This window comes from Lissotriton helveticus, chromosome 5_1, assembly GCF_964261635.1.
Source record: "Lissotriton helveticus chromosome 5_1, aLisHel1.1, whole genome shotgun sequence".
In the NCBI taxonomy this organism is placed as follows: domain Eukaryota; kingdom Metazoa; phylum Chordata; class Amphibia; order Caudata; family Salamandridae; genus Lissotriton; species Lissotriton helveticus.
Genome location: NC_136065.1, coordinates 921,581,932 through 921,602,045, shown reverse-complemented (window position 1 = coordinate 921,602,045; position 20,114 = coordinate 921,581,932). Strand labels below are relative to the sequence as shown.

The window sequence follows — 20,114 nt, the reverse complement described above, 5'->3', positions numbered from 1 at the left end:
GCTGGTCTTTAGCTATGTACAGCGCTCTGCAGCCTTTTTTCGGCTTGGTTCGTAGTGTAAAAACAAGGTATGCATACATCACTCACTGACATGCATTACCTTCATTATTTTTACAGTTATTGTTCCGAAATCGATCAGTTCCATAACAGTAAAGCTAATGACCTCTTAATTGGGACCCATTTCAAATTCCGTTTTCAATTACTGCCGAGTCTTATACGAAGGGACGCGCTCCACTTAAAGCCCTGCAAATCGGAATGTATGCACAGTAACTAGAGTGGGCTTAGACAGTCGCTCTACTATTTCTGTTGGGACTGGAAACAAGCACGGAAAGGGGAAATAAATAGACTCTTCCTTATTTGAATAGAATTCTATCTTCATAGCCCCTCTGCTTATCAACAGTAGTCAAACAACATTTTTTCCGCGTGCCCCACTTGACATGAGAGGAGGACCAGTGGGTATGTTTTTGGCAGCGAAACCAGCAAACCAGGGATAAAACCCCTGTTTTCCAATATGTTCGTAACCGGTGATGCTGATGCATTTTTCTTCTTTGTGTAGGTATGTATAACCCCTCCGCCTCATTGCATTCCGATGTGACTCTGGCCCCAACCGCTGCTAGGCTTTGCAGTGCCCATCCAGTCAGACTGCACCACTCCTATGCACCAGTATGCACGCTCACCTCAGACTGGCCCCCCCCCCCCCCGGCGGGCAACCCACGAAGAGAACGGCCATCTTGAACTAGTCTTTGTCATGTACAGCAGTCGGGCACACTATTAATCACGTTTTCAACTACACATGGAATTTCATACACATTGAGAGTTTACTCCAAGACTACCTTTATACGTTTTAGCTATGTCGTTCTTTTATTTGTCCTCTTTGCTTATAATATTAAGGGCCGGGCCACAGAGTTAAATATTGCATAGGAATTCTCATATGTTGCTGTCAGGAGATGTTAATACTTATGGGTTGTCATGGTATATGCCATTTTCCAAATAGGCTATGCACAACCCACAGAATGCTTTAAGATAGTCACCTCACTGTCGTGCTCTCTGTGTTCTGTGTGCAGAACCAAGGTTAACAAAGGGTGCGCGTGAGACAGATGAGGCAGGAGGAATGCTGGCTGCTGTTTGTGGGCAGCGGGTGCTGCCGACGACATCTCACTCAACATAGGAGTCTCATGCGTTGCAGAAGAGATCACGCAAAGCTGCGCAGGACCTGCACACATGACAAGGGCGAACTTGGTACAAATAAAAGTTAACGTTTTAACAGAAGTGAAACAAGGAAAGGCACGGACAGCGGGAGGGGGGGCGGGAAAGGAACGGACAGCGGGAGGTGGGGGCGGGAAAGGAACGGACAGCGAGAGGGGGGCGGGAAAGGAACGGACAGCGGGAGGGGGGAGGGAACGGCAATTAAGGCACTCACCTGGACTTCCTCCGGCGGCGGTTGGCCGCAGAATGACCAAATGAAACCTCGACGAGCAAAAAAAAAAATAAACCCCGCCCACCGCCGCACTGACGTGACAAAAGGGGCAGGATGAGTAAAAATGGCCGGAACGCCCCCGAATCTGCTCCGCAATTGACGGACAGATCTCTGTTCGAATGGCTAGCCTCCATTTATGGAGCTAGCCAAAGGAACAGAGGGGCGGTACTACACACACTACTCTAGAACTAAAGATTTCGCCTTGCGCAGAAAGTCTGCTGCGCAGCCTTTCGGCGAGGGGAAACCTAAAAACCAGTAAAAACAGAAAACAGGAATCCTTTATCCTAACCCACTGCAGCCACTGATTATAGAAAAGGACTGAGTCTTCTACTCACATCGGCTCTAAAACTTTAAACGACTTCAAACCATTTCAGGATGGCTGATTTCAGAGCACACACGTCCAGGGAGATGAAGGGGGGCCCAAAAGACACTAAACCTGTGCAAAAGAGATCTAAACAGGATCCCCCAATCAAACCGAAAATGTTCTCCAATGCAGCTTTGGACTTAATTATGCAGAAGCTCAACACACTGGAGGCCACCACAGAATCTATGCAGACTGACCTCACCTCACCCTATTAGAATGAACAAAGCAGAACCTCGCATTGGACTTCTACCACAAACAGAGCTAAGATAATGGCAACCACCACCGCAACGCAGACTCAATTAGAAAGGAACATTAAGGACTTGGAAGACAGACACAGAAGGGGCAACTTGCTGATTTTTAGGCTCCCAAGAGTGGAGGATAACGCTCCCTCCTTCGCAGCCTTTGTGGAACAATGGATTCCTCAAGTCATGGTCTTATCTTCACCAAATACTTTGAAATCAGGAGGACCCACAGAGTCCCTGACTTCAAACCTAAAAATGGCACCTCACCCAGAGCTTTAGTCTTCAGACCTCTCTAATACACATACAAGGAAGCAATCCTAGCAAAGATAAAAAAAGATGCAAAGGATTAACTGCCGTTGTGCGGGCTACAGTGGAGTCCAGTGTATCTGCCGCCTGTGCCCTTGCACCCAGATACGCGATCATGGGGATAGGGGCCATGTAACCTTGCTCTTCGGCCAGATGGGCTAAATGACCTAGTCATTGTGCATTTTCTCTCCCTTCCACGCAGCTCTACCTGATAGTGGTCTGCCCTCATCGTAGTTCAAGGCCCTCCTCCACCCGCAGGCCACCCACCTGCGACTCATTACTGGTGGCCCAGTGGTGAGCTCTTGTTCTCTCTGCTGTTGTTTTTCTATTCTTTTTATTCTTTCACTGTTATTTTCTCTTACTTTATTGCCTTTTCTGTATTTCTTTGTACTGCCTCTTATTTTCACTGTTCACTTCGGTCTTTTATTCTTACTCCAGTTCTTCCCTTCCCGCCCTCACGCTGCTTGCGACCTAAGGTTCCGCTTCCTTCCAAACACTGTATTCCTGCCTCCCAGCTGATGAGCCCTCCGGCTTCCCCAATAATAGTTAATGGCGGCAGCCACCGGCATTGCGCCGAAGGCACACTAAAGGCAAGCCTGTCTGCGCCTGGCCGTGCCTGGACTGCACCAGACCCTGGTTCCCGCAGCCTCCACCACAACAACGCCAGTACCTTCCATGCACTCAATCCCGGACGTTCTACCTTCTGTCACCTTGCCTCACCAAAGAACACCCAAGACCTGTTCATCTGCTGCAACAGCACCGTCTCCTGCCTCTGCACACCAGACCCACCAACCGCACAACCCTTAAGAACGGGACCCGATCATGAATATAGCGATTGGCAGAGGTATGATGGTAGGCCTGGGGATGGGATCTTTCCACAGCTGGATTGAAAACAGTGTTAAAATCTCCTACCCAACTACTATCCCCCTAACTATTTGCATTAGCAATGGAACCCTTAGCGTCCTGGGTTTGGATCGATGCCCAGGTGACTGGTCTTGAGTGGGCACCGGGTCTGTCGGATCGTATTGCCCTGTACGATGATGATAGACAAGACAGGATCGCGATTGCTGCACATTATGCAGATTTTCGGGGAGACTGTGGGCCTATATATGAACCCTCGTAAATCTACTCTTTGGGTGGGGCGGGTCTCGGTTCCCGGGCCTCCTCCGTTCAGGTGGCCTCTGGGGGGGTTGAAGTATCTGGGAGTGTTCGAATCGGATTCGCCAGTCATCTCTTGGTAAAGGAATTTAGCTGCTGTATGGGATCGCGTGCAGGAGGATATTAAAACCTGGTCTCATATGCCCTGGTCTATATTTGGCCGAACGGCCATCTTTAAGATGGTATCACTCTCCCGCCTACTTTATCAGCTACAAAACCATCCCTATCAGATTTCACTCAGATGGTTCCGGCAGGTTAATGCGGCCCTGGGACAGTTTCTATGGGCTGGTGGAATGGCGAGGGTGGCCCTGTGGACCTGCTTCCAGTCCACATATTGTGGGGCTGGCAACCTCGGATATTCTGTCATACTATATGGCCTCGCATCTGCTGGTTCTCAATGAGTGGTGGTATGGGGATAGGGCCGACCCAACCTAAGCGGTCGAGGCAGTGTATGGGAGCTCACACCTTGCACACTATACTCTACTCTGCGCTGCTATGGAACTCCTTGCCACCTGCCACGAAACGTATCTTCCAAATTTGGCGTCAGGGGTTGCAGAGGACCAGGTGGTGGAATTAGTTGACCCGAGAGACCCCTCTTTGGCAAAATGGGCGACTGCCGCAACTAGCTGCATTGTCTGGCTTTTGGGGCCTGGACCATATCGGCATCTCTACTCTTGGGGGAGTGATGCAGGGATCCATTATCAAATAGTTTCAGGATCTACAGAAGGACTTTCAAATGCCTAAAACCCAATTTTACCGATATCTACAGTTCACTCCACACATTGAGGGGTTAGGGTCTCTGGCTGAGTTTAGTCCCATAGAGGCAAAGGTATTTATAGGGGACCTCCATGATCACAAGATCTCCAGAATCTATCAGTCTCTGGTCACACATAGGTCCCCCACAATGCAGCGCCTTAGGAAGGCCTGGGAGGGAGACATAGGCCCATTGGAGGAGGAGGATTGGACGGAGGCCTTGGCCTCCCCGCAGGGGTCAGCCATAGCCGTAAGCCTACGCCTTATCCAGTTTAAGTATCTCCACCGGGTCTATTTCACTAGGGTTAGACTCTGGAGGGCGGGATTGGTGGCCTCCCCGGTGTGTCTTCGATGCGAACATGAAGAAGGTACTCTGCTCCATACTGTATGGCACTGCTCCTCGTTGGCATGCTGCTGGAGGGGGGTTATGTCATGCCTCTCTGAGGTACTGGGTTGAGACCGCCCCACCTCCCTGAAGCTGGTCCTGCTACATGTTATGGACCACATTGGAGGTAACATATACAAGCGCCATCCTATGTTACTAGGGTTCACTTTGGCCAAGAGAGATATCGCCAGAGCCTGGAAGGCTTTGAGGGCGCCCTCGTTGTCTGCGTGGAAAAATGGCATGGATTCCTGATGGGTCTGGAGATTCCCATCTTTGTGGCCAGGGGGTGCCCGCTTAAGCATTATAAAATCTGGAAGCGATGGGCGGAGTACCGTGGATGAGAGATGGAACCCGTTTCCGCAGCCAGGTCCCCCGACCTGGCTTCCCTGCCACCCTAGTCAACATGCAATATTGCACCTTGGGTACTGATGAATCATGCTTATGTAGACAAAACTGTTCTCTTGTGGTGCTGTTCTGGGGTAGGTGCAAGTGCGATGGGGGTGGGTTTCTGGGGTCCTTGTTTTGTTTTCGGTTTGTTAATATTTCAAATGCATTGGTCTTCAGTTGTCCTATTTTTGTTATTGAAATTGTCAAAGTCAAGTCAATTTACATTCCGTATGCACGAGTTGCTGGGTTACAGTGCTCTGCGCTATATTTGTTATTTGGCAAATAAAATATGTTCTAAAAAAACTCCTACCCAAATTGTGTGCGTGGAACCTATGTCCACTACGAGGCCTCACAATCTGTCAAAGAAAGGCGCATCATCAATGTTGGGACCATAGCAATTAACAAGTGTTATGGACTCCAAAGCCAGTCTCTCCCACATAAGGGTAAAATGTCCCATGGGATAACGGAGGGAGCCCTGCGAAATGTATGGTGCATCTTTACGAATAATCATGGCAGTGCCCCTGGCATATGTAGAATAAGTTGCAAAGCTTGTGTGTGATGCCTATCAAGCAGTAAAATTAGTGTGGGTGTCAAAACCCATGTGCGTTTCTTGTAACAAAGCTACATGCATGTTGTGTCTAAATAGGCCAATATGTGTCGCCGCTTGCGTGGGTTCCCTAAGCCCCTAACATTCCATGTTAAGCAGTTGTAACTAACACTGGTCTTAGTGTTACAAATAGTTGTCAGACTAGTCATCTCGGCTAGTTAATGCAGATTTTAGGGTCTTGAGCCAAGTGTTGCAGCATTGCAACACGTGTGTTTTCAAAGCCGGGATCTGTAATTACGGTAGATGTGCACTTAAGTAGCGTGTAACATTCCCAAAACTCCACCCCTCCCACACTGGCAGCCCATAACTGTCAAGAGTATCTCCCCACCCACCAATTGAATGATGAAGATAACACATATTTGACGTCTCACAATATGCTTTTTGCTGCATAGAACTAAAATGACAGGCAAAAGTAAAGAAGGGAATTTAATAGAGAGGGAGGGAGAGGAATAGTACTCAGCAGCAAAGCCTTTGTGAATTGTATGTAAAAGATAACGCAGCTCAAAGTAGGTGAGGAAGGGGCGGTTAAAATTTACAGAAGGGACCGAAGGGGAGGTAGGAGGAAGAAGAGATAAAGGAGAAGGAGAGGATAACTGATATGGTTAAGTTAGATAAAGACAGCACAGAACAAAGACCTGAAGGAAAGAAATAAAGAAACAAGAAAACACCAGTTGAATGCAGTAGAGGCCTTCCTTGGGGGGACTTCCGGCAGTACCTCCTCGAGTTAACAAAAGTGTCCAGGGTAACGTCGTGGAGTTCACAAATGATTGCATGTAGCAGTTAATCGATCAGGCAGTGTCTTTCTTCATTGCATATTAAAGGGCCTTCTGCTAGTGTCAGTAAGATCAGCAAGTAGGCCCTAGTATTTCTTAGTTTCATCTGCTCAACCTGGTTCCGACATCGGAAGAGATCGAAGGAGAGCCTGGATTCCTGAGACGCACTAGTGGCCGGAGAGGCACGGTGAATGTTACGTTTGAGGAATTCGTTGACATGTTGCAGACTGGTGAAGATGAGCTGTTTGCCCTGATGTGTGAGGTGAAGGTGCACTAGGTATTACATGGCATATTGTATATTGGCCTGATTTAGTTTCTGTTTAATAGGTATGAATTTCCTGTGGGCTACTTGCACCGCTTTAGTGAAATCCGGGTATATGGACACTGCGTATCCTTCGAAGTTGAGCGTGTGTTTCTCCCTGGACAGACAGAGGGCTATGTCGCACTCACGATTGTTTAATAGGCGTGCAATGATTGGCCTTGATGGTGTCCCTGGTGGGGGCCTTGACACACATGAGCGTTGGGCCCGCTCTACTACCAACATTTTGGGAAAATGACTCTGCATCTAATACGTCATGAGCAAAAACTTCAGCCTTCCCGTGTTGGCAGATTCGGGTACACCTCGGATCCGTAAGTTATTTCTGCGTGAGCGCGTTTCTAAGTCTTCATGCTTGGCAGATGTAATTTTTACAACTTTTTCCATATTGAGGAGTTGTTCACTCCTATTAGAGGTTGAGACCTCATGCGCAGAGATCCTGTATTCTGCTTCCATCCTATTTCGCTAGCTTTTGGGTTATAGAGTCTATCCGGAGCACTTTGAGTCCGTTTTGGACTCAATGGAGGTGAGGCTATGTTGCATTGCAATGAGCAGCATCGACTTCTCGGTCGTGTTGGTCTACGTATCAGGCTGGAGTTCCTCAAGCACTGTTTGATATGTACTGTTGTCTTGTACACAAGTGGATTTACTAGCATCAAACTGGAGTTTAATTTGTCTGCCCTCCATTTTGCCCATGTCGTTATTTATGGTAGTGCTTGCGGCAGAGAAAAAACAATGTGGGATCAACCTAGTGGAAGCAGCTAGTCACTCAAGAGTCAATTGGAGGCACAGAGGGACACCCGCTGCCCAGCTCCCCCACCCGTCGTAATAAAGGTACTTGGCGCAGCGCCCCTGCGGTTATTCCGCGCCTCCCTGAGTGTGTAAGGAGGGACACAAGCAGAATCCGGTCTCTCCAGCCAGCAACAAACAATGGCTCTCAGATAAGGGGTAAACCAGGAGGACCCCAGGCAATGTAGCATATAACGTTCAGGCACATCACAATGGCACCTAGGCGGATTTGCAGTATGTGCAGGTAGCTGATCGCGGCAGGCAAGCAGGTGTCCAGACGACAGCAGCAATGAATGATTAATGCTCCGGGAGCTCCCCAGACTGCTTATATGGGTTCCTCCCACGCTGGGACTGTCAAGCTGAAAAGGGTCGCCAGGATCGTGCTATGTGGCTGTTAAGGTCCCAAAGTGTGCCCATCAGGTGTATCAGCTCATTTAATGCCTCTCAGGGTGCCCCCGCAGCCAGATCCATTTCCTCGGCACAGACCCAGGCCTCAGCGGTGGCCCCAGCAGACGACAGGACCGTACTGCAGGGGCCCTCGGCTCAGCAGCCACCTCCGCACCTCACTGCAAGCCGCTGGTCCCCTAAGCCAGCCCCCGAAGTCAATCCATCCACAGCGTGAACACGGATCAGGGCAGTCAGGCAGCAATTCTGAGTGCAGTCTGCAGCCCAGATCACTGGCTGGCAGCTACCAGGCTTGCTTCCCCGCAGGCACGCACCAGCCGCCGCGGAGCAGGCCAGAAGCAGTCTGCACCGCTCCAGCAGCTGTTCGTCCAACTGCAGACTATCAGCCTACCTTAATGTCAATGAGTGATCACAATCTGGACCACGCAATGTGGTCGTCATTTTGATGCATGGCTCTCCGCTGCATCCCACAAGGCTGCAAGTCACTTATCTGCCATGGTCATGTTTGTCCCAGTTTGTTGTTCCTCCAAGCGAGTCGTATGTGCCTTAATTATTTATTGCTGACCAAAGAGCTGTGAATAGCAACTATTTAGAGCAGGACTGTGATGGATGTTGGCTCTGGAGGGCAGGAGCCTCACACAGGCGCGGCCATCTTCCTCACTGACTCCCCTCCATTTCTCCCTCCATCTTGACAATACCCTGAGGTTCTACAAAAGACCAGCAATATACCCTACCCCATTATCTCTTTCGCCTCCCCATCGTATAATACACAAGATACTATGCTTTAACACCGTTGATCTTTTCTGCTGTAACACATCACATCATTCCCAAAATGTTATTTCTTCAAAGTATCTGGTGAAATTTCTATCTCAATCCTCACTCCCCATTATTTGACTGTCCTCCTTGCTCTGTACTAAGTCTAGATCTTCTTGTCTTGTAAAATTTTCAATAAAAAGGATTTGAAAGTAAAAAACAAAAATGTTTCACTTGTGGAGATTTACTGCTCTTCCTCGTAACAAAGAATTACCACATATGCCAGAATTATTCATTTCACTCAATATTCAATGCGGCTTTTTTACGCCCCATCACTTTAAAAGTTCCCCAGCCTTCACTGGCAATTATGTATAAACAGAATGCCTCACTCATATAGAACGTTCATCGAAGTGTGTGTGTGTGTTAGTGTGTATGTGTATTTTGAGTATACACGTGTGTATCTGCGTGCATGTGTGTATACTTAAATGCGTATTTAGATGTGTGTGTAATTGGGTGTGTATTTACATACGTGTGTGCTTGTCTGGGGATATATTTGTGTATGGTTTCAGTGGTTTTGTGTGTGTTTTTTGGTGAGGAGTCTATGTTTTTCATGGTGTATTTGTGTGCTGATGTCTGTGTGTCTTGCTTTTTAGGTCTCGCGCCTAGCGTTGCAGTGTGCAGCAGTGCTTCGCGCAGCGCAAGACCTTTTGTAGGTGAAAAACGGGGTTTTGAAGCTGACCTAGGCATCGCCACGCGTGTGCTTTTCCTTTTGTGGCCCGCTATTGGCCTTTGCGTGCGTCTTTTTATAAAAGACAGCCGCAATTGGCCAAAGGCGGACGCATTGCTCCGCCCACTGCCTATTGGTGTTTGTTACGAGCACCAGGCCATCATGTGGTTTCAATTATCGTGCTCACACACGGGCGCGATAACTGAAATCACATGCCTAGCTGTGGCGCGGGCGCACCACTCGCGGTATTGTGTTTTTTTGGATCCATTTCAAGGGGAAGCAACTACATGATAGAATTGCTGACATCTTGTTGAAATTCTCATAGGTCAGTCGGATCTCATTTGGAGCTGTAAAGATCTCAGATAAGAGTTTCCCTCACTGCGGTAATCGGCTGTGCAATCTCAACGCTTAGTAGTGGTTGAAAATTGCACTGCATCCATGGCGAGGTATTCAAAATGTTTTACATATGTTTGTAACCTTCAGTACTCCGAGTATTGTAGGCTGCTAAAGAAAGCACGCGCTCACCCCCATAGACCCTGCCAGAATCAACACCTCAAGAGCATCATATTTGTCCCCCAGCGTCTTGGGCAGGCGAAGTCACTCTGAGCCCTCCCTAACTTTCCATCTCCCACTGTACCCAGACCACCAACCAAGGACTCCAGCAGTTTCCTGAATCCTCTCCCTATGCGGGCCGGATCCTACTCCCCCCATATTCCTGACCCCAGGATACAACTCCTCCTTATGGATGCCACACCCACCAGTGCCAGGCACAGCAACCCAAAGCCTCCCCTTAAAGCTGGAAATCGACTCTGGCCCGTTGCCGAAATGTGCCACTTGAACCCCCCAGTGACCCCCTCGTATGCAGCCCCCTTCGCACGCGCTTCCACTTCCCCTTTAGCAGCCGCTATTATTTAAAGCTATAAACCCTGAGTTTGCTTCGAACCCTTTCCTCAGCTGACATTGCAATAATAGACAGGCATTTCCCTGTACGTCCTTAAGCTATTAAATCAATAGCTATTAATTAGGTAGCTTAAGCGGTGGCACAGCATTCACCCATTGTCCCAAAATCCTGCCACTCCTGCCGGCTCAGTAAGCGCTGCTACTCGGCCAGCCTTGGTCGTTCCTGGGCTAAGTCTCAGTGCCGGCGCCGCCAAGGGTCTGTGGGATTTATCTCAGGTTTTGGTCTGTGTCCCTTTTGATTTCCTTTTCCATTTCTATTAAGATGGATCTATTGTCTACGCTGTGTGTTCTGGTCAGGGAAGACAGATGTCCCTCTACTTCTAGGGTTGAATATAATCCCAGTCTTTGAAATGTACGAGCCCAGCCACCAATCACCTAGAGGGCGGAGGACTGACAACATTCCCCCCTCATCTCCCTCGGCCTGACCCCATCATGTACTTACTCGAGGCGACGAAACCCCCACCCCCCTCCATCTGCTGGCACTGTGATGCGTGATGCGTGCCCTCTGTATCCCTGGCCCATCAACATACCCTGCAGGCTGCCCCACGCGTCTCTTCTATCTCTCTCCCTGGTTAAAGGCACTTCATCCCTCAAAAACCTACTGTTCCCCCCCCCCCCGCTCCTCCTCTCCCTCTCCCCTCCCTCAACTCACACTCTGTAGCAGAAGCACCTCCTCTCCTCTTGTTAATTTTAGCGCTCTGTCAAGTAAACAGCAGTCCAGTGCTGCTGTTAAAAGTGGGGCCGCATATTAATGTCAGTAGGGCTAAAAGTGACACCTGGGCCATACTTTGAGAATCAAATTCTATAACACACATTCTCAAAAAATGCATAGCTGAGTCCATCCACCTGGAGTATAGACTGTTTTCTTTATTTCCTGGCCATTGATTGGCTGAGAAGAGCTAAACCTATTTGTGTGGCAGCCATCTTGTTCTAAAATGGTGTGTAGGGATGACCAATGAATCTCACTAGATGACCTGTACGCATATGCCAGACATCATACAGTGTATTCTTCTAGCAGCCGGGCCCCAAGTGTACGTATGTCTGTACTGGAGTCTGTGTGCTCGGGAGTTAGCGGTCTGTTTGCGCCTCTCTGAGTACACGTCTGTCTGAAGTCAAGGTCTGCATGTTCCCCAGTCTCTGTGAAGTCAAGGTGTGCCTGTGTCCCTGTCTACATGTGAAGTCAAGGTCTGCATGTGCCCCGGTCTCTATGTTAAGTAGAGGTCTGCGTGTGTCCCTGTCTGTATATGAAGTGGAAGTCTGCGTGTGTCCCTGTCTCTATGTGCACCTTTCCTGATTGATCTCGCAGTTCTCTGCGCATGCTGGGCTTGTGACCTAGTCATGTTAAAGTGTGATTAACTTGGGATGGTAGGGGTTCGCCTCCAGGTGTCTTGACAAATTCAGTTTGTGGGCAAGTATTCACGACCGGGCACAATTGAAATATCTGAAGCCGAGGCCCAAGGCACCATGGTTTCTCACAGTGGACCATAAGGTGTGAAGACTACATGCACATTCAATCCTAGGCCTCTCTGCAGAGCGATGCTCGTATATGTGCTAGTGTTAATTGTGTGACCGAGGTGCACAGCTGTCAAAATCTGGGAGCAGCATAGGAAACGACAATGCAGTGGGGGAGTTGTATGTGTGGGGGCAGGGCTTGAAGTGCATCTGGTCTCACCGGTGCTGAACACTGGCAGTAACTTTATCCTATTAGCATTACAAATAGATTATATTTAATTTTGCAAAACCCTTATCGACACACGCCATTAGCATTTACAAAGCCAATAGCTCGCACTCATATACATGCAATTAATAACTTTCCCATTTACACATTTTAACACTATTTGCATTTTACAATCATTTTAATACATTTTTACAAAACAAACAATATAAAAAACAATGTCATTTACAAGGCCATTTACTCAAACAAAGTCACTGCGAGACCTATTGCATTGTAAATGCTTGTTTCGATTGCATACAATCGGACCCTTTCTATGCTATAGTTGTCTATAGAGCTCAAAAGAGTCCATATGTCCATGTCTGATGGCAACCACAGTGTTAAAAGTGAACCCCTGAATCCACTGGTAACCTTTACGATCCTTCTACAGTCAATGCCTTAACTGCAATGACAGTTCATTATCTTTGGCACATACCTATCCACAACTACAAAATAGTACAATACTACTAAAAAAAATATTCAGGTCAGGGGCAACAAGCAGGAACAGTCAGGAAGGCATGAAGAGCTGGGCCAGATTTCAATTGAAAAAGCAGTCTGCAATAGGAGGATATTTTGGTTTGGAACCCTCTGCTCTGAGCTTATATTCAAGACATCCCTCTCCTTAGAATGGTTGTATCACAAGATTAGCAAGAGAAACTCCCTTAAAAGTGACAGAGGAAACTGTGCAATCAATAACATGATATTCTGGTGTCGTATGGCTCCTACGTTCTCAGTAAGACTGTGCGTTTGGGTAACATTGTGCCAAAACTATGGGGGACGTAGTTGGCACATAACATCAAAATATGTTCTATTGGCTAGCCCAGTGTGCCATCTGGGCCCTAAAATGACAGGGCACTGGATGGTGTCTGCAACGGCGGAACATGACAACCCAAATTCCCCCAAGGAAATTGTGCAAACAAATCTTGTCCTTTCGTTTGTAATTCTATATGCCCAAAGAGGTACACAAGAAATACACTAGTGCCGTTTCAAATATTTATTGAGGCAACTGGAATCCTGGGTAAAATATATGCAGTGCAATGATTAACAGAATGAAGCAAACGAACCAATGTCACCAGCATGAAAGGAATTGTAAACAGGATGAATAATTCAACCATTGTACAATTGCAATAGATTATAAGAATACATATAATTGTACTCCTACCTAGCTTTGCCTATTCGAACAGGTATAGGTATGCTAATCTGCCAGATTCTCCAGAGTGGTCAAGTTCTCCATTTACCTGTTTGCGTGTATTATCTGAGCCACGTTTGGTGTAGAGCAGGCCGCCGTCCTTCTCAGGATAGGGATTAAATCCCGCTGGGCCAGAATGCAGGGACAGTGTGACCATGACGATCCTGTCGAAATGCTCCACTGCCGAAGCAAGGGCTCATGCGGTTTATATGTTAAACTAAAGTCATGCATTCAGAGCCTGAGCTCCGGACTGGACATACCTAGTTTATTCTACCCACCCAGGGCTATCACTTAACAAGCAGCAATCCAAAAGATAGTTTTCTCAGAGTACTAGGGGCCTTGTACGGAGATGATCTAAGAGACGAATATGTGGCTACGAAGAAATATACATGCAAGCAATTATTTTCAAAGTAACCTGATGGGCAAGCAAAATGTGTGACAAAGTTCACGGTTTAATGTCGACTTTAAACTTCAATATGTAAAATGCGTTGGTGCCCAGGGCTTATGCAACTGCACAACACTGGCCTCTCCACTATGGTAAAAATCTTTTTTTTCTGGACATGCCACATTAGAGCGTTTGACTTCTATTTGGAGATTTCCCAAATGCCAAAATACCTACACAACAGTCAGTAAGAACTAAGCTGGGACCACGTAAAACTTTATATTAGTAACCTAAAACATTCATGAGCAAAGGTCAGGACTAAACCGGTCTATCGACTCATAAAAGTCATTACACAGCAGAAACTGGCGCTGGGTAACTATGCTTTCTGTCAGTAAATAATTACAGACTCCATTTTTGCGAGCTTCAGTGGGTACACGCAGAGGTTGCGTTTCAGTTTGTAGGTGTAAGCACGTAAGGCTGCCTTGTGAGCGTATGGACAAAAGCGCATGTTTACATCAGTTAAAATCGCTATCATCAAACGCCGTGGGCAAATCAAATGCATCGAAGGAATGAAGAACTTGCCTATAACAACGCAGTAGCAAACGCAGGCGTTAAAGCACCCATATGTTCGGATCCTGAGAGCAGACGGGTTAGAAACAGGAGGCAGAGCTGCCCAGCTAATTTGAAGGGTGGTGGGGGCACGGTACGAAATGTACTGTGAATGCAACCATCGAGAAATTTGTAAACCTAACGCTTACTGCAACATCATGAGCAATGGGTGCAATATTAGGCACGAGATACCTGTGCAGATCAATGACATGGCTGAAACTGGAATGCATACCGATCATTTGAATGTTTGATGAAAGTGACATTGTTTATAGATTCTTGGACTGGCATTTTGAATTGTGACAGGTTCACAAACATTGCAGACCTGTGCCGGCAGGTCTCGAAACCAAATATCTTTGTGTTGGCCTTCATATATATTTACATTGGCACTGCTTGTTTAATGGGTAACACCTCTTGTCCCTGTGCTTACATGCAAGTGCAATAATACTGTCCTGTCGTTATTAGGAAGCAAGCCAATCGAATTAGGAGATAGGACATGAAGTGGCCTGGTTCGTGCTCAACAAAATCATTTACACTACATTTGTCGCAGCATATTAAACAAGTTGCAAAGCACACATCAGAAAGGCAGAATCTTTAGGACAAATAATCCGCTTGTGGTAATCCTCAAATCACTATTGTACAACAATCACTGATGCATACACCAACACACCTATGGGTCTATTGAAGAATAGTAACGAAAGCTTCAGTCAATCCTCTTCAAATAAACCTTTGCAAAACTGTATCAGTCGCTGGCCTCCTATATACTGAACAGATAACAGTGGAGTTCACTCTGGGCAGTTGTCATTAAAAGACCACCGCTGTGGAGGAGAAAGCGTCCAATGAGCTCATTTCTGCTAAATGGTATTCATGCTGTGTGATTTACAGTTCAGTGGCTTTGCAGATGCAAGTATGGAAAGTAGTTCTAGAAATATGAAAGTCAGGAATAAACTAATCAAAACAAAGGCAGTAAAACCATTGCATCATAATCAAAATGTCTTAAAGCAGGAACCCTGGATGTTGCCTTGCTGGTCAAAATTGGTAGATACCCTACAATCAACACAGAAGCACCTTCGATGACAACCACGCTCCAGATTAAAGCACAAAGTGTAATTTGAAAAACGCATAGTCATTATTAGTCTATTTTTTCCATATATGGTTCATAAAAATGAGGAGTTCTGGGTGAATTGGTAACTTAAGTGTGACTCGTGGTTATGAGAAATGTCATTAAAGATGCTGGATCAGAGGAGGGAGAGTTCCAGTGAGGGCTTCGGGATAATGATGATTATTTGGCCCTAAAAATGGGGACAAATAGTAAAGTGATCTAACAAATTTAGCATTTTCTTATATTTAACACTTCTAAATATGTTGGCCAAGATTGTTTAATCACTGTCATGTTGGACCCTTTGGCTCAAATTGACACTAATTGAGGACATGCTCATGAAATTGGAAGGGCCCGTCATAGACATCATCTCTGACATCAATAAGATAGCCAAAGGTGGGGAGGCAAGGACGGTCAAAGGATCTCTAGTAGATGAACTTTCTGTGGAAAATATTGCGGCTGGGACACTTAGTAATCAGCAGCCAAGCTCAATCACGGGGTTAAACACGGACTCAAGTAGAGTTCAGGCTTAGAATCAACCTACCATACATAGACTTCAGCCTCCCGTACCTCTTTTACCTAATCAGTTGCATCCGGGTGGATTAAACCCTGGGAGTGGATTGGGTCCTATATCCTCCTCTATGGCTCCGCCAATAAATGGTGGAGGACCTACTTTGAGACAGGGAGCTGCAGCGTTAGTACCTAAAAATACTCCCAACCATATTCATGGTACTCAAATTAGCCCAAATACGATCTTAAACCTTCCCCCAGAGGCCATGCCATACGCAATTGTGTTAGCCAATGTTCCACCCAACCTTCAAAATGGTGTGGAACACTGGTCTACCTTACGGAATAGATCCTTACACCTTTTATCTAATAGGACTAGGTTGAATGATATTCTCTTTACAGAATTTAAAATGGTGCGGCGCATATCTTGGGTTGGTAAATCACCCAAGACGATGGAAGGAGACTGTGTGGTCCTATCTTTTAGATCGCCTAGATTAGTACAGTCTATTCTCAACATAGCAGGGACTCAATTTATTTCCACTCACAATATTAGCATATTGCCCTTGGGGTTCTTTTATCAACCATCTGGCATCCCTGGAAAAGCACAGAGGAATAGCCCAGTGAGGGAACAATACCTAGCAAATGATTGGTATAGTTATTCTATCCCAGTTAATAACCGTTATGGGGTTCTGGGTACGTTGGACGAACAAGATTGACTTGCGCACCCATCAGGTCTCACTAGAGGAAATAATAGCTGTTGTGTTAATAAGTATTGCGACAATAAGCCCGTATCTGAGGAAGATCACTCACTTGCTACTACTGAGACACAGGACATGGTCTCTAAGAATCCATTTAATAAGACCATTTGTGAACTTATAACTATCAATATACCAGATTTGCCTCAAATAAGCGGAGATAGCGATGAAGCAAGCCAATTAAACATCCCAGCTGATCAGATCGCAATAGAGAAAGCATGTTGGAAACTAGTGTCTCGGAATTTCACTGGCTTGTTACCCAAACAAACAAACCCGTTGTTTGGGGAATTTATAAGTACTTACACTATTATATGCCTACAAGAATCCTGGGCAAAGGAGCCTATCCATAATAATGGCTTTAAGACGTTTCATACCCCAGCTGTTGCAGGGCTTATGGGCAGACCAAAAGGGGGTTTGGTAACTTATATCTCAAATAGGCTGGAAACAAAAAAGATAGTACTTTATGCCGAGGAACCCTATTACCAAGTAATTGTATTCTACTTTGACGGTTCTCACTGTTTATTGCTTGTTAACTTGTATAATAATATACCACTCTCCTTGGTGAAAGGAGTCTTAACACAATTACATAACAATATACAGTCCCTACATGGAAAAAATTAGAGACATGATGATGATTTTGGTAGGGGATTTTAACTGTGTATTGTGTGTAAGTGAAGGAGGCAAAACTTGCGGTGTTGCGCAAGAGGATGATATGTGCAATACGCATTTTTGTCATTCCCCTTTAGGTAATCTGTATAATAACTTGATTTTCAGTATGAATTTGGGTTTTGCAAATGATTTGATTCATAAACCCATACCTATGCCTACTACTTTTAATGGGCGATGGTGTCTGACTCGACTATAGTTTATATCCTAACATCAAACAGCCACGCACATAGACTGAATCGGTTTTACGTGGACGACATTTCTGTGAATGATCATTTTCCGCTGTGCCTCTCAGTTTTATCAACAAGTAATAAGCCTAGTAGGCATGATGAAACAGACCAGGTCCTTTCAGAAATCTCGATTAACAAGATTAACGGCTATAGTTTACGATGGTCAAAAGTGGACCCAGTAGCTATGACTAGTAATGTAATAGATAAGTGTAGACCAGCCATTAATACCTGCCTGGATGAGACTGTTTCCCCAGCGGGTATTCTTTCCTCCTTTAAGTCAATTCCTGAGGCAGTTAGAGACTCACTATCTGTCTCACAGAAGAAGAATAAAAACCGTCTGGGCTGGTTTGATAAAAAGTGCTCCCAGTCCCACTCCAAATTAAAAAGGGAACTACACAAGTCTTCGAAAAACAGATACTATTAGGATGGCAAGAAGGGAATATAGAACCGCCCTGAGTGAACGTAAAGCCATTGTTAGAAATGAGACTTGGGAATTACTTCACGAAGCGTCCCGGAGGAACTATAGCGCGGCATTCTGGAAGGCGGTAAAAGCACCCTTTCTGAATGCGGAGGTGGGCCCCTCAGTAGAGATTGCCATTGCTGAAAACGAATGGATTGACTACTTTTAAAAGGTGTATAATTCAGATGAAATTACTGTCAGTAACCCAGAGGGTGCCAATGGGGAAACTATTGGTAATTCTGAACCCATGTATGCTGACCGTGGGTTTACACTGGAGGAGGTGAACAGAGCACTTTGCGTAAGCGCTGGGGGGAAGGCGCCGGGCCGGAAGTTGTCCCCATTGATCTTTTTAAATTTAATGTTGATCTATGGGGTCCAATTATTACTCAGGTGTTAACAGCTAGTTGTTGTGCCCCCTTCCCGGAAACATGGGTGGAATGAACCATTATCCCAATCTTCAAAAAGGGGAATCGCCATGACCCAAAGTGTTATAGGCCCATCTCTTTATTAGACACCTTGACAAAAGTGGCCGGGCGCATATTTTTAGAACGCCTAAAAACCTGCGCTGAGGAAAATTATATTCTTTCTGACATACAATATGGTTTCCGGGCTGGATTAGGTACCGTGGAGCAGAGTCTACACCTATCTATCCTGCTTGGGGAAATACACGCGAGTCAAAAAAGGCAGACTTTTACTAGCCTTTGTTGACCTAACCGCTGCCTTTGATTCTGTCAGGCATGAGGATCTGTGGGCGATACTTGAGCAACTGGGGGTAGATGTAGAAATTGTTCTTTTCCTCAGGCGCCTTTATAACAGTGCTAAGGAGAGAGTACGTTATGGATAAGAGGGGAACAAACTGATTAATTTCCCATTAGAAAGGGGGTCAGGCAAGGGTGTGTCCTGGCCCCTTTTCTTTTTAATCTCCATACAAATGGCCTCTGTGAAGCCCTAATTAAGAACAACCTTGACTTTCCACAAATAGCAGAGCGTCCCCTACCTGCACTTTTCTATGCAGATGATGCAGTTTTAATGTCACGTACCCAGATAGGCCTACAACGGGTTTTAAATAGCTTTACTAAGTTTATGGGCCAATTGAATCTCAAGGGTAATACTGCGAAGATTTAGATCATGAGATGTGGGCCTGGGAGCCAAAAATGCAGAGATATGTTCCTGGAGGGTCAGAAAATAGAGCTTACCTCCAGGTTTGCTTACCTGGGTACATTGTTCGATCTTCAGGATTGTTGGTCTGGTGCAATTATGGCAAAAAAACTCATATTGGCAAGATCAACAATGGCACTTGCAAACTTAGCAAAGAAACTGGGGAGGAGACCACCACAGGAGTTGCTGCAGATTTACATAGCAAAGTGTGTTTCTGCTGCCATGTATGGAGCGGCGGTTTGGGGCTTTGTGGACACACAGTCACTCCAGACAGTAGAAAATATTTTTCTGAGATATGTTTTAGCCGTCCCTAAGAGCACATCGGCATATGTTTGCCATGCAGAGTTGGGCCTCCCATTTATTTCAGATCTGATAAAAATGAAGGCAATCCTTTTATGGCACAGAATCTGGTCAAGACCGGAGTCTAAGCTTAATCAGGATATTTTAACTGACAGCATGAATTGAAGGTGTACAGTTGATCCCATGGCTGAGGTATATAAAAAATGTTATGTCTGACCTCAGTAATCCAGAGTACTATAAGTCTCCGTGTACAATGCAGTCGATTTCAAGAAAGGATTAGAAAAAAAACAGGGTCGGATTCTTTTGGACAGTGTAAGGCTGGTTATGGAGTGTACAAAATCCTCAGTTCAGCACAATCAATTGATTTTATCTTCTTTTAATATCCAGCCGTATTTGTTGTTTGTACCTGGTGGCTACGACAGATTAGTACTAACTTGTTTTAGATGCAACATTTATCACAGGCTAGTGAGTTTTCCATGTATGAACAATTGGGCACGAACTTTAGGCCCATGTCCGTGCGATAATTGTTCAGAGCAATCGACCATGCACGTTTTCTTATTCTGGAGATTTTATAGTACTTTGAGGAAAGTTTGGCTTGTCCTGATAATGAGGGAGTTGGGTCTGAGACAATGTCGTCCCGCTTTTCTCAC

At 46.0% G+C, this 20,114-nt stretch overlaps 1 protein-coding gene across 4 annotated transcripts in view; it reads right to left on the bottom strand.

Moving 5' to 3' along the window:
* The window catches only part of TBC1D12 (TBC1 domain family member 12), a 308,722-nt gene that overhangs the window by 185,770 nt on the left and 102,838 nt on the right, over window positions 1-20,114 (bottom strand). The window lies entirely within an intron of this gene.